The following is a 13,400-nucleotide window of genomic DNA, read 5'->3' on the forward strand; positions in this document are numbered from 1 at the left end:
GTTAGGAAATGAGATGGGTCAGGTGACGGAGGTATGTGTTGAGGAGCACTTTGGGTCTAGTGATCATAATGCCATTAGTTTCAATATCATTATGGAAAAGGTCAAATCTGGACCAAGGGTTGAGATTTTGGATTGGAGAAAGGCTAATTTTGAGGAGATGAGAAAGGATTTAAAAGGAGTGAAATGGAAATTGTTGTTTTATGAAAAGGATATAATAGAGAAATGGAGGATATTTAAAGGTGAAATTTTGAGAGTACAGAGTCTTTATGTCCCTGTTCGGTGGAAAGGAAAGAATAATAATTTGAAAGAGCCGTGGTTTTCTAGGGAAATTGGACACTTGGTTCGGAAAAAGAGGGAGATATACAATAAATATAAGCGGCAGGGAGTAAATGAGGTTCTTGAGGAATATAAAGAATGTAAAAGGAATCTTAAAAAGGAAATTAGAAAAGCGAAAAAAAGATATGAGGCTGCTTTGGCAAGTAATGTAAAAGTAAACCCCAAGGGGTTCTACAGATATGTCAATAGCAAAAGGATAGTGAGGGATAAAATTGGTCCATTAGAGAGTCAGAGTGGACAGCTATGTGCTGAGCCGGAAGAAATGGGGGAGATATTAAACAATTTCTTTTCTTCGGTATTTACCGAGGAGAAGGATATTGAATTATGTGAGGTAAGCGAAACAAGTAGAGTAGTGATGGAAATTAGGAGGATTAAAGAAGAGGAGGTACGGACACTTTTGAAGAATATAAAAGTGGATAAGTCTCCAGGTCCTGATAGGATATTCCCTAGGACATTGAGGGAAGTTAGTGCAGAAATAGCAGGGGCTATGACGGAAATATTTCAAACGTCATTAGAAACAGGGATGGTGCCGGAAGATTGGCGCATTGCGCATGTTGTGCCTTTGTTTAAAAAAGGTTCTAAAAGTAAACCTAGCAATTATAGACCTACTAGTTTGACGTCTGTGGTGGGAAAATTAATGGAAAAGATACTTAGGGACAATATATATAATTATTTGGATAATCAAGGCCTGATTAGAAACAGTCAACATGGATTTGTGCCTGGAAGGTCATGTTTGACTAATCTTCTTGAATTTTTTGAAGAGGTTACCAGGGAAATTGATAAGGGCAAGGCTGTGGATGTTGTCTATATGGACTTCAGTAAGGCATTTGACAAGGTTCCACATGGAAGGTTGATTAAGAAGGTTAAATCGTTGGGTATTAATAGTGAGGTTGCAAGATGGATTCAACAATGGCTGAATGGGAGATACCAGAGGGTAACGGTTGACAATTGTATGTCAGGTTGGAGGCCAGTGTCTAGTGGAGTGCCCCAAGGATCTGTGTTGGATCCACTGTTGTTTGTCATTTACATTAATGATCTGGATGATGGTGTGGCAAATTGGATTAGTAAATATGCAGATGATACTAAGATATGTGGAGTAGTTGATAGTGAGGTAGATTTTCAAAGTCTACAGAGAGACTTGGGCCTTTTGGAAGGGTGGGCTGAAAGATGGCAGATGGAGTTTAATGCTGATAAGTGTGAGGTGCTGCATTTTGGTAGGACAAATCAAAATAGGACGTACAGGGTAAATGGTAGGGAATTGAGGAATGCAGTGGAACAGAGGGATCTGGGAATAACTGTGCATTGTTCCCTGAAGGTGGAATCTCATGTGGATAGGGTGGTGAAGAAGGCGTTTGGTATGCTTGCCTTTATAAATCAGAGCATCGAGTATAGAAGTTGGGATGTAATGTTGAAATTATACAGGGCATTGGTGAGGCCGAATCTGGAGTATGGTGTGCAGTTCTGGTCGCCAAATTATAGGAAGGATGTCGACAAAATGGAGAGGGTACAGAGGAGATTTACTAGAATGTTGCCTGGGTTTCAGCACTTAGGCTACAGAGAGAGGTTGAACAGGTTGGGTCTTTATTCTTTGGAGCGTAGAAGGTTGAGGGGGGACTTGATAGAGGTTTTTAAAATTATGAGAGGGACGGACAGAGTTGACGTGGGTAGGCTTTTCCCTTTGAGAGTGGGGAAGATTCCAACAAGGGGACATAGCTTCAGAATTGAGGGACAAAGGTTTAGGGGTAACATGAGGGGGAACTTCTTTACTCAGAGGGTTGTGGCTGTATGGAATGGGCTTCCGGTGGAAGTGGTGGAGGCTGGCTCGATTTTATTATTTAAGAGTAAATTGGATAGGTATATGGATAGGAGGGGATTGGAGGGTTATGGTCTGAGTGCAGGTAGATGAGACTAGGTCAGGGAGAATGGTCGGCGTGGACTGGTAGGGCCGGACAGGCCTGTTTCCATGCTGTAGTTGTTATATGTTATTGTTATATGTTATTGCCTCAACACCATTCTGCTGATTGCGCTGATGGGGGGTGGAAGTTCCCACTTTATTAATCCGTTCTTTTACCTGAATCATTTTGTTCTGCCCAGAACGCAGAAGGTGATGTAGCTGGTTTTGGAAGGAGGACGATGCGTAATAATAAATCAATGGATCAAGACAACAGCTCACACTACCCAGGCACAGGGAGAGATGGTAGGCAAAATAAAGTGAATCCCCTTTCCCGTGAATAAGATTCAGGATGTGTAACACCAAGATGATGTTAGTGGGTATAAAACAGACAATGAACACACTGAGTACAATGATCGCCAGGACGATGGCATGTCTCTTCCCCTGCGGGTTGACCGCACTGGCCGAGTGCAGTGTTGAGATTATCTTCGCGTAGCAGACTGTGTTGACGACCAGGGGAACGAGAAAGAAAACGACCAAGAGGCAGGGTAGACAGTAGTGGATAAAGGTGTACGGGTCGTCGGAATAGTGCACGTCGTAGCAGGTGGTGATTTCCAGGTAGGGGTTGTACACGGCCTGCTCTGTGAGGAAGATGGGAAGAGTGCCGCAGATGGGGAGGAGCCAGGAGGCGAGGCAGAGACAGGCTGCTCGCCAGCGGCTCCGCCAGGAGGTGCACCTGATAGGGTAGACCACGGCCAGGCAGCGGTCCACACTGATGCAGGTCATCAGCAGCACCGAGCTCCACATGTAGGCGTAGAAGCCGCCCGTCACCAGGCGGCACAGGAACGAGCCGAGCCGCCAGTCGTTGCCGGAGAAGTGGTAGGAGATCTTGAGCGGCAGAAGCAGCGCGAACAGCAGGTCGGCAGCCGCCAGGTTGGTCATGTACATCACCGCCGAGTTGTTGGCTGCGCCCACCTTGAAGAGGAACACCAGGATCGCCAGCAGGTTGAGCGGCAGGCTGGCGGCAAGCACCAAGGTGTAGAGGACAGGAATGACCACCGTCGTGCCCGGGCCCGTCAATGTCCCCGTGCCCCACGCTGCGGGCATTTCATTTCCCTGCGAGCCGAGGGAGTGACTCCCATTCAACCCCCGTCTCAACGCCGGCACTGGCACCGGCACTGATCCCCTCCTCTGGGAACCGCTGCCGTCAGAGATTTTGCGATACCGGCTCCCTCCAAAGGTTTTGGGAGAAAGGTTAATTCGGGAACTCGAGTTCCTCTCTGAAAATACAAGAACAATAAAAAAATGATAATAATTTAAACACGTTTATAGACAATATTGCCCTTCGAGCCAGCACCGCCATTCAATGTGATCATGGCTGATCATTCTCAATCACTACCCCGTTCCTGCCTTCTCCCCATACCCCCTGACTCCGCTATCCTTAAGAGCTCTATCTAGTTCCCTCTTGAATGCATTCAGACAATTGACCTCCACTGCCTTCTGAGGCAGAGAATTCCACAGATTTACAACTCTCTGACAAAACGTTTTTCCTCATCTCCGTTCTAAATGGCTTACCCCTTATTTTTAAACTGTGGCCCCTGGCATAGACTATTTTCTAAATGGGAAGAATATTCTGAGATCGGAGGTGCAAAGGAACTTGGGAGTGCTGGTACAGGATTCCCAAAAAGTTAGTATGCAAGTCGAATCGTTAGTAAGGAAGGCAAATCCAATGCTTGGATTTATTTCGGTAGTTGATGTGGAAAGGATATTTTCACTAGTGGGAGACTCCAGGACCAGAGGCCATAGCCTCAGAATACAAGGACGTACCTTTAGAAAGGAGATGAGGAGGAATTCTTTTAGTCAGAGGGTGGTGAATCTGTGGAATTCATTACCACTGACGGCTGTGGAGGCCAAGTCAATTGATATTTTTAAGGTGGTGATTGACAGATTCTTGATTAGTACAGGTGTCAGGGGTTATGTGGAGAAGGCAGGAGAATGGGGTTGAGAGGGAAAGAAAGATCAGCCATGATTGAATGGCGGAGTAGACTTGATGGACTGAATGGCCTAATTCTGCTCCTATAACTTATGAAATATCTCGTTATCTCAGTCCTACTTGCTGAACCCCAGTCCTGTGACCATGAGCTAGGTTACTGCCCAATTCACTTCGGCCCCACTGCGGACATTGGACTTTGTCTCTGGAACTGTGTGCTGCAATGCTGAGAACTATATTCTGCACTCTGTATCTTTCCATTTGCATTACCTATTGTTCTAGAGTTTGGCCTGATTGTATGATTTGTACACCATTGTCAAGTTTGCAGTCGACACAATGGTGATTGGGCTGATTACCAACGGTGATGAAACAAAATACAGAGCGGAGGTGCAGAACCTGGCGGACTGGTGCTCTAATAACAACCTGTCCCTAAATATCACCAAGACCAAGGAGCTGATCATCAACTTCCGTAGGTCACATAACGGGGAATACGCCCCGATCTTTATCAACGGGGACAGTGTGGAGAGAGTGGCCAGCTTCAAGTTTCTGGGCACTCACATTTCGGAGGACCTCACATGGTTCAATAACACTGCTGCGCTGGTCAAGAAGGCACAGCAATGACTGTTCTACCTAAGAACACTGAAGAAGTCTGGTCTACCCCAACAGCTGCTGACGACCTTCTACCGCTGCACCATAGAGAGAATCCTAACACACGGCATCCCTTTGTGGTACCTCAGCTGCACGGTGACAGAGAGGAAAGCTCTTCAGCGGGTAGTCCATAGAGCTTAGAGGACCATCGGAATACAGCTACCAGCCTTGGAGGGCATCTACAACACACGATGCCTCAGAAAAGTCACCAGCATCCACAAAGACGGTAGCGCAGCGGTAGAGTTGCTGCTTTACAGCGAATGCAGCGCCGGAGACTCAGGTTCGATCCTGACTACGGGTGCTGCACTGTAAGGAGTTTGTACGTTCTCCCCGTGACCTGCGTGGGTTTTCTCCGAGATCTTCGGTTTCCTCCCACACTCCAAAGACGTACAGGTATGTAGGTTAATTGGCTGGGTAAATGTAAAAATTGTCCCTAGTGGGTGTAGGATAATGTTAATGTGCGGGGATCGCTGGGCGGCACGGACTTGGAGGGCCGAAAAGGCCTGTTTCCGGCTGTATATATATGATATGATATGATATGATATGAAAGACTCTTCACACCCCTGCAACAGTCTGTTTGAACTTCTACCATCGGGCAGATGATACAAGGCCTCCCCGTGACCTCGTGGATTTTCTCGTAGATTAATTGACTTGGTGTATGTGTAGGATAGTGTTAATGTGTTAAACGCTGGTTGGTGCGGACTCTGTGGGCTGAAGGGCTTGTTACCACGCTGTATCTCTAAACTAAACTAAATCAATCCCATCCCTGGCCTGGCCTGAAGTTGATGGAGAGTGATAGAATCACAATGCAAGTGATTCTATGAATTATTCCAGCACAACAATGAAAATATATTTTCATGGATAATTAAGGGTTGGTTGGTGAAATTAACTCACTATGTTTGTTCTTCATATGGATTTAAAATAGCCCAAAATGACAAACTTCATTAAAAGTCTCCACTAGATTTTTCTCCATATCTTTAGACTTTAGAGATACAGTGTGGAAACAGCCCCTTCGACCCACCGAGTCAGTGCCGACCAGTGATCCCCGCACACTAATACTATCCTACACGCAAGGGACAATTTACAATGTTACTGAAGCCAAATTACCTACAAACCTGTACATTTTTGGAGTGTGGGTGGAAACCAGAGCACTCACAGAGAACCCACGCGGTCATAGGGAGAACATCAAAATTCTGTACAGACAGCACCCATAATCAGAATCAAACCAGGGTCTCTGGGGCTGCAAGGCAGCAACTCTACGACTGTGCCACTGCACCACCACCAGATAGATCTGTTTCTATCTATCACCCAGGAGCCTCGGCATTAACCCCCCCCCCCCCCCCCCCCACCTCCTCCTCACCCACCTAGTTTAGATTTTAGATTTAGAGATACAGCGCAGAAACAGGACCTTCGGCCCACCGGAGCCGCGCCGCCCAGCGATCCCCGCACACTAACATTCTCCTACACCCACTAGGGACAATTTCTTGCTTTGCTCTCATCTTTAGTATATGTTTGAAGCGCCTCACTCCGACCTCAACTACCACCCCTCCCTACCCTCTCTCCCCAGTTCACCAAACTGTTTCAGCTTATGCCACAAAATCTCTGAACAACAGCTGTCCAAAAAGCTCTTTCCACTCTCCCCCCTCCCCCCCCTTCGCCTCCCCCCACTCCATGCCTTATCTTGTCTTCAGCTTTCTATCCTTGTCTCAATAAATGCAGTGGTTTTTACCCCAAATACCCTTCACGTCACGTCAAAGCATTTCCTGCACTGATTATTCTTCACAGAAAACTATTTCTTCTAATCACCTTTTAAGTAATTGTGAGCAATGATAGCTCTTCATCATTGACATCCCAAGCAAATTCTTTCCCCAATTGCCTTCAAAGTTTTTCATTATCTATCTTCTGTTATTATATTACTAAAACTCTCATATATATTGCATTTAGTGCGTGCCCGAAATACAGCCAAAACGGTACACAATAGCGTGACAATTTTAGCAAGTTTCGTTACACTTTAAAAACAATTAACGTAATAAACTTTAATAAACGTTCCCCCCCCCCCCCCCCCCCCCCACCCCCACCCACCAGGAGGTCCGGTGCCCGTCCCGGCATGTCCTGCACCTGACCTTCCTCCCGTGGTGCAGCGCGTTGGCAGAGGGTCAAACAAGATGGCCGCCGCTGCCGCTGCAGGAGAGGTTTCCACCCAATGGGTCCACGGCTCTCTCTGGCTGACGCGATGGCTGCCCGGGGCGAATTGAGTGGCTCCCTCTCCTGTCCTCCCTCGCCCGCCCACAACCCCAGGGGACACTCCCCGGCTGCCAACGGGTCCACGGATCATCAGTTAGGGGGGGGGGGGTAGCCAGGCCCGCGGGAGAGATTTAAAAATCACTTTTTAAACTTTAATACTTACGTAAGATGGCTGCAGCATCCGCTTGCACAGTTGGGGGAGGGTTGACGCTCGGAGGGGTGGGTGGGACAAGCTTGACACTTGTCGGTGTGGATAAGTTGGGCTGAAGGGCCTGTTTCTACGCTGTATGACTAATTTAATTAATACTAGACCAAGTGGACCCGTTGGGCCCATTCCTCGTAGAGGGGGGGGGGGGGGTGGGGGGGGGCAGGGAAAGGGAGAGGGTATGATTGAGTGAGGCCTGGACCCAAAGCCTCTCTTGTATTGCAGCACCCTCAACCCGCCACTCATCCCCCCCTCCTCCCCCTACTAACCCACTCCATCCCCCCTAGCCACCCCCACTTGCTCCTCCCCTGCCCCCACCCGGGAACGCGGGGGGATGGAGTGGCTGAATGTTAGACCAATGCAGTAGAGGTTTGGGGGAGTTTCAAAGGGGGTTCAGGGGGGATTAATTGGGTGAATGGAGGGTGGAAGAGAGGGGGGGATAATGGGGCTGGGGATGGAGTGGGTGAGATGAGGATAAGGGGGTGGGTTGAGGAGGGGAAGATAAGGAGTTGAGGGGGGGTGGATGTGTGGTGCTCTTAAAAAAAACAACCTGAAACCAATTTAAGTTAATGCAGCACAGGTTTGGAGGAGTTTTAAGGGGGATTAAGGGGGGAATGGAGTGCGTGAGTGGGGCTCTGAAGAAAAATGCTAAACACAATTTCAGTTAATGCAGGAAAGGTTTGGGTGAGTTTTAAGGGGGGGCGGGGTTGAGGTGGGAATGGAGTGCGTGAGTGAGGGGATGGGGTGGCTGAGTAAGGGGAGGGTGTTAGACCAATGCAGTCGAGGTTTGGGGGAGTTTTAAAGGGGGCTGAGGGGGGATGAATTGGGCGAATGGAGGGTGGGATAAGGGGGCTGAGGGGGATGGAGTGGATAAGGGGGGTTGAGGTGGGTTGTGGCGGGGGATGATAAGTGGGGTTGAGGGGGTGTGGATGGAGTGGGGCTTTTACAAAAACCTGAAACCAATTTAAGTTAATGCAGCACAGGTTCGGGGGGTTTTAAGGGGGATTGAGGGGGGAATGGAGTGCGTGAGCGGGGTTCTGAAAAAAATCCCAAACACAATTTAAGGTAATGCAGGAGAGGTTTGGGGGAGTTTTAACGGGGGGGTTGAGGTGGGAATGGAGTGCGCTCCCCCCCCTCCTCCCTCCTCCCCCTCTCCTCCCCCTCTCCTCCCCCCCTCCCCCTCACCCAGTCCATCACCCTCCCCCCCTTCACCCACCATCCCCCCTCAGCACTGCAGTCAGTCGGGCGGGTGCCCCATCTCGGCGTGGGAGAGGCGACTACACCTCCCGGCGGTCAGCGCGGCCCGATCTGAGGAGTGGCAGGCGCGAGGCATGCCGGGACGGGCGGCTGTGCTCCGAGGGGGGTGGCGGGGGCGCGCATTAGTGAAAGGTCCGGGGGTGGGCGGGGGAGCGCATTGGTGAAAGGTCCAGGGCGGGTTAGCGCATTAGTGAAAGGTCGGGGGGGGGGGGGGGAGGAGCTGATCTGTGGAAGACTTGCGGCTCGCATTGCATTGTGACGTCACAGGCTGAACACCGGCGGGGGGTTGCACGGGTGCCATTGTGACGTCACACGCTGAAGCCCTTCAGGAAATGGGTTAGAATTGAACATTTTAAACTTTAAAATCTCTCTAGCTTTAAAAATGTAGTTTCAATTTGAATGAAACCATCCACTGACACCATCCTTCCAGCGGCCATCTTCTTTCCCCTTCACTCTAAAATTCTTATGGGGTTGGACAGGCTAGATGCAGGAAGATTGTTCCTGATGTTGGGGAAGTCCAGAACAAAGGGTCACAGTTTAAGGATAAGGGGGAAATCTTTTAGGACCGAGATGAGAAAGTTTTTTTTCACACAGAGAGTGGTGAATCTGTGGAATTCTCTGCCACAGATGGTAGTTGAGACCAGTTCATTGGCTATATTTAAGAGGGAGTTAGATGTGGCCCTTGTGGCTAAAGGGATCAAGGGGTATGGAGAGAAGGCAGGTACAGGATACTGAGTTGGATGATCAGCCATGATCATATTGAATGGCGGTGCTGGCTCGAAAGGCCGAATGACCTCCTCCTGCACCTATTGTCTATTGTCTTATTGAGGCGTAAAAATATCAGGAGAGGAATACATCAGGTACATGGATAGGACAGGTTTTGGAGGGATATGGACCAAATCCTTGCAGGTGGGACTGGTGTAGCTGGAAGATGTTGGCCGGTGTGGGCAGGTTGGGCCGAAGGGCCTGTTTTCACACTGTATCACTTTATAACTCTCCATGACTATCACCCGCTGAGTTACTCCAGCGTTCTGCATCCCGAAACATCACCCACCCTTTTTCTTCAGAGATGCTGCCTGACCCGCTGAGTTATTCCATTTACTTCATGAATTTCTTGTTCAGGTGCCAGAGTGTATGATTCAGTGTTGATCGCCTCCTCCCACTCTCCAGATCACTACTCTTTTCATGATATCGTTAACTTTCAGTGTCTTTCCACTTCCTTGAGCTCTCTGAGCCCGGCACTCCATCCACCAATGTTATGTTTCGCAGGTACTTGGCTCCTACCTCCCTCCGAGTTTTTGGCAAACCTGAAAGTCAGGATACAGCCCGGAATGTACGCAGTAATCTGGAAAGATTGGGTATTAGTAGGACGTTCCTTTAGGAAGGCGAATTTCTTTAGTCAGAGGGGTGGTGAATCTGTGGAATTCATTGCCACAGACGGCTGTGGAGGCCAAGTCAGTGGATATTTTTAAGGCAGAGATAGGTAGATTCTTGATTAGTACGGGTGTCAGGGGTTATGGGGAGAAGGCAGGAGAATGGAGGCAGCCATGATTGAATGGCGATGCAGACTCAATGGGCCGAATGGCCTAATTCTGCTTCTATCACTTATGAACTTATTAAAAGGATTTTGTTTTTGGATGACAATGAAGGCTATTCTAATCTATACAAGAGATTGCAGGTGTGTGGGGTCTTGAGGAAAGCACAAAGTGCTGGATTAACTCAGTGGCTCAGGTAGCATCAGTGGAGGGATTGAATAGGGAACATTTCGGGTCGGGACCCTTCTGAAGGGATTAGTCCAAAGAAGGGTCTCGTCCCGAAACGTTACCTGCCCATTCGCTCCCCCGCTGAGTTCCTCAGGTACTTTGTATTTTGCTTATCGTTAGAGGGCTGGCATTTAGTCTGCCCACTCTAATTACAGAGTTTTAGTCTTCGCAATCCCAACGAAACGGCCGTGCAATCTGTTTCCGATGACACGGGTAACCACGAACAAAAGAATGGCTTTGGATGTCAAGGTGCTAAACCCTCCTCTCTCACGCACGTTGGATAACGACTCATCGAGACAGACACAAACAACTTGAAGCGTGAAGAACTGTCCCGACCCAAAACATCACATATCTGTCCCGACCCAAAACATCACACCTTCCCTCTGAAGATGCTGCCTGACCCGCCGAGTTACTCCAGCAACTTTGTGCTTGCTCAGTACCCCACCATCCACTCACTGTCTCTTGCGTCTCCACTCGGGGAGACCGTTGCTACAACGCTCCCACATGCAACAGCTAAGCCAATTCCATCCTCAATTCCTTCAAGTGTGTCGGAAGGAACTGCGGGGGTTGCTTTACAGTGAAGATGGACTCAACACTGAGCGAATAGGTGACGTTTCGGGTCGAGACCCTTCTTCGGGCGTCTGAAGTTCTTCCCGAAAGAACTTGAAGTGTGAAGATCTTCAGGCAAGACACAAAATGCTGGAGTAACTCAGCTCAGCGGCGGCATCTCTGGAGAGAAGGAACGGGTGACGTTTCGGGTCGAGACCCTTCTTCAGACTGATAAATATTATAAAACCAACAGCACAATTAAACAATTGATTTGGCCGAAAGAACTCTGGAGAACTTCAGCCGTCTGAAGGAACTGCTGCCTGTCCCGCTGAGTTACTCCAGCTTTTTGTGCCTATCTTCGGATTCAACCAGCATCTGCAGTTCCTTCTTACACAACTGTATTAGACACATAGAAAATAGGTGCAGGAGGAGGCCATTTGGCCCTTCGAGCCAGCACCGCCATTCATTGTGACCATGGCTGATCATCCACAATCAGTAACACATCCTTTAACGAAAATGTCCAGTTACGCCAGTATTTTGTGTCTATCTCTCTCTCTCACACACACATACATATATATATATATGTGTGTGTGTGTGTGTGTGTGTGTGTATATACACACACACATATATATATATATCAGTCTGAAGAAGGGTCTCGACCCGAAACGTCGCCCATTCCTTCTCTCCTGAGATGCTGCCTGACCTGCTGAGTTACTCCAGCTTTTTGTGAATAAATACCTTTGATTTGTACCAGCATCTGCAGTTATTTTCTTACACTATATATATATACACACACATACATATACACACACACATACACACACATATATACATACATATATATACACACACATACATACATATATATACACACACATATATATACACATATATACACACACACATATACATACATATATATACACACACACCCGCACACATACATATATATATACACACACACATATATACATACATATATACACACACACATATACATACATACATATATATATATACACACACACACATATACATACATATATATACACACACACACACACACATGTATGTATATATATATATATATAAAATCATCTTTCATTCTTCTTCCCCTCCCCCTTCCCTTTACCCCTTACTCCACCCTCCCTGCCCCCTGCTCACCGGACTGTAGAGCAGAGCCCACGGCAGCCAGAACCATCCATATCACCAGCAACTCTGTCCGGGACATCCCGTGTGTGAGAGGATTCTCCCCACTCTTCACAAGTGAAGACCAGTCCGCTAACTGCCTCTCTCCTTTCCCCCCCCGCTGTTTTCTCTTTTGGTTCTCTAGCCTCAGAAGCTTATACGTCGACTTCAGCTTGCACTTTTCATTTTATTATCCAGTTGAACGCTTCCTGGACAAACCTCCCCGTCTGCGAGTTTGGGGAGTGTTCTTAAAGTGGTCAGACCTCTCCCGGTTAACCATAGCCTCACGATGGATGTCTCACTTGACAACTATCACTATGCCTTCAAGCACTAAGCGCTGAAATACCTTTAAAAATATATATATTGGTGTAAAATAGTGCAGCTGTCGCCTCCATCTCCATAGCAACGGTGTAAACCCAACCAGGCACATACCTCCAGTAAGGTTCAGTTTAGTTTATTGGTGTCAGTGTACCGAGGTACAGTGAAAATCTTTTGTTGCATGCTAACCAGTCAGCGGAAAGACAATACATGATTACAATCTATCCATTTACAGTGTACAGATACATAAGAGAATAATGTTTAGTGCAAGGTAGAGCCAGCAAAGTCCGATCAAGGATAGTCCGAGGGTCGCCATCTTATCTGATTCCAGCACCAGCTTCAGACTCAATACCTTTGTCATCACCAAAATTCTTTGTTCCCACTCCATTACATTTCCTCACTTTGGCCCCACAATTTTTCTTTAACCTGAAGGACAGGGATTTGTCACCAAGAACGAACATAGAACAGTGCAGCAACGAGAACAGGCCCATCGGCCCTCAATGTCTGTGCCAAACATGATGCCAAGACGGTCTCATATCTAAAACCAACCTACCTTCCATTGTCTCCATCTACACTTCATGCTGTCTCAGCAAGGCCACCAGCTTAATCAAGGTCCAGCCATCTCCCTTCTCCCCTCAGACTGGAGGTACAGATGTTTGAAAATGTAAGGACATTGCACATAATTGACCACATAACAAAATTTAACTTAGAAGCAGTCCTAGTTGGGTTAGATGCTGAAAAAGCTTTTGATTGTGTAAATTGGTCTTTTTTGCTTAGAGTTTTAGATAGATTTGGATTTCACAATACTTTTATTAAAACAATACAGGCTCTTTATGATAGCCCAAGTGCAAGAATTAAAATTAACGGAGTAGTTTCAAAACCATTTTTGCTAGAAAGAGGAACAAGACAGGGATGTCCAATCAGCCCCCGTTTATTTGCGGTTTTTATCGAACCTTTGAGTCAGTGGATTATCCAGAATAATAATATCAAAGGAATAGTAATGAAAGGAGG

At 47.5% G+C, this 13,400-nt stretch overlaps 1 pseudogene; it reads right to left on the bottom strand.

Moving 5' to 3' along the window:
• Nucleotides 1–2,311: 2,311 nt before the first annotated feature.
• LOC144591034 (proteinase-activated receptor 1 pseudogene) lies at nucleotides 2,312–12,114 on the bottom strand (annotated as a pseudogene).
• Nucleotides 12,115–13,400: the final 1,286 nt, after the last annotated feature.

The sequence above is a fragment of the Rhinoraja longicauda genome, unplaced genomic scaffold (assembly GCF_053455715.1).
Source record: "Rhinoraja longicauda isolate Sanriku21f unplaced genomic scaffold, sRhiLon1.1 Scf000517, whole genome shotgun sequence".
Taxonomy (NCBI): Eukaryota; Metazoa; Chordata; class Chondrichthyes; order Rajiformes; family Arhynchobatidae; genus Rhinoraja; species Rhinoraja longicauda.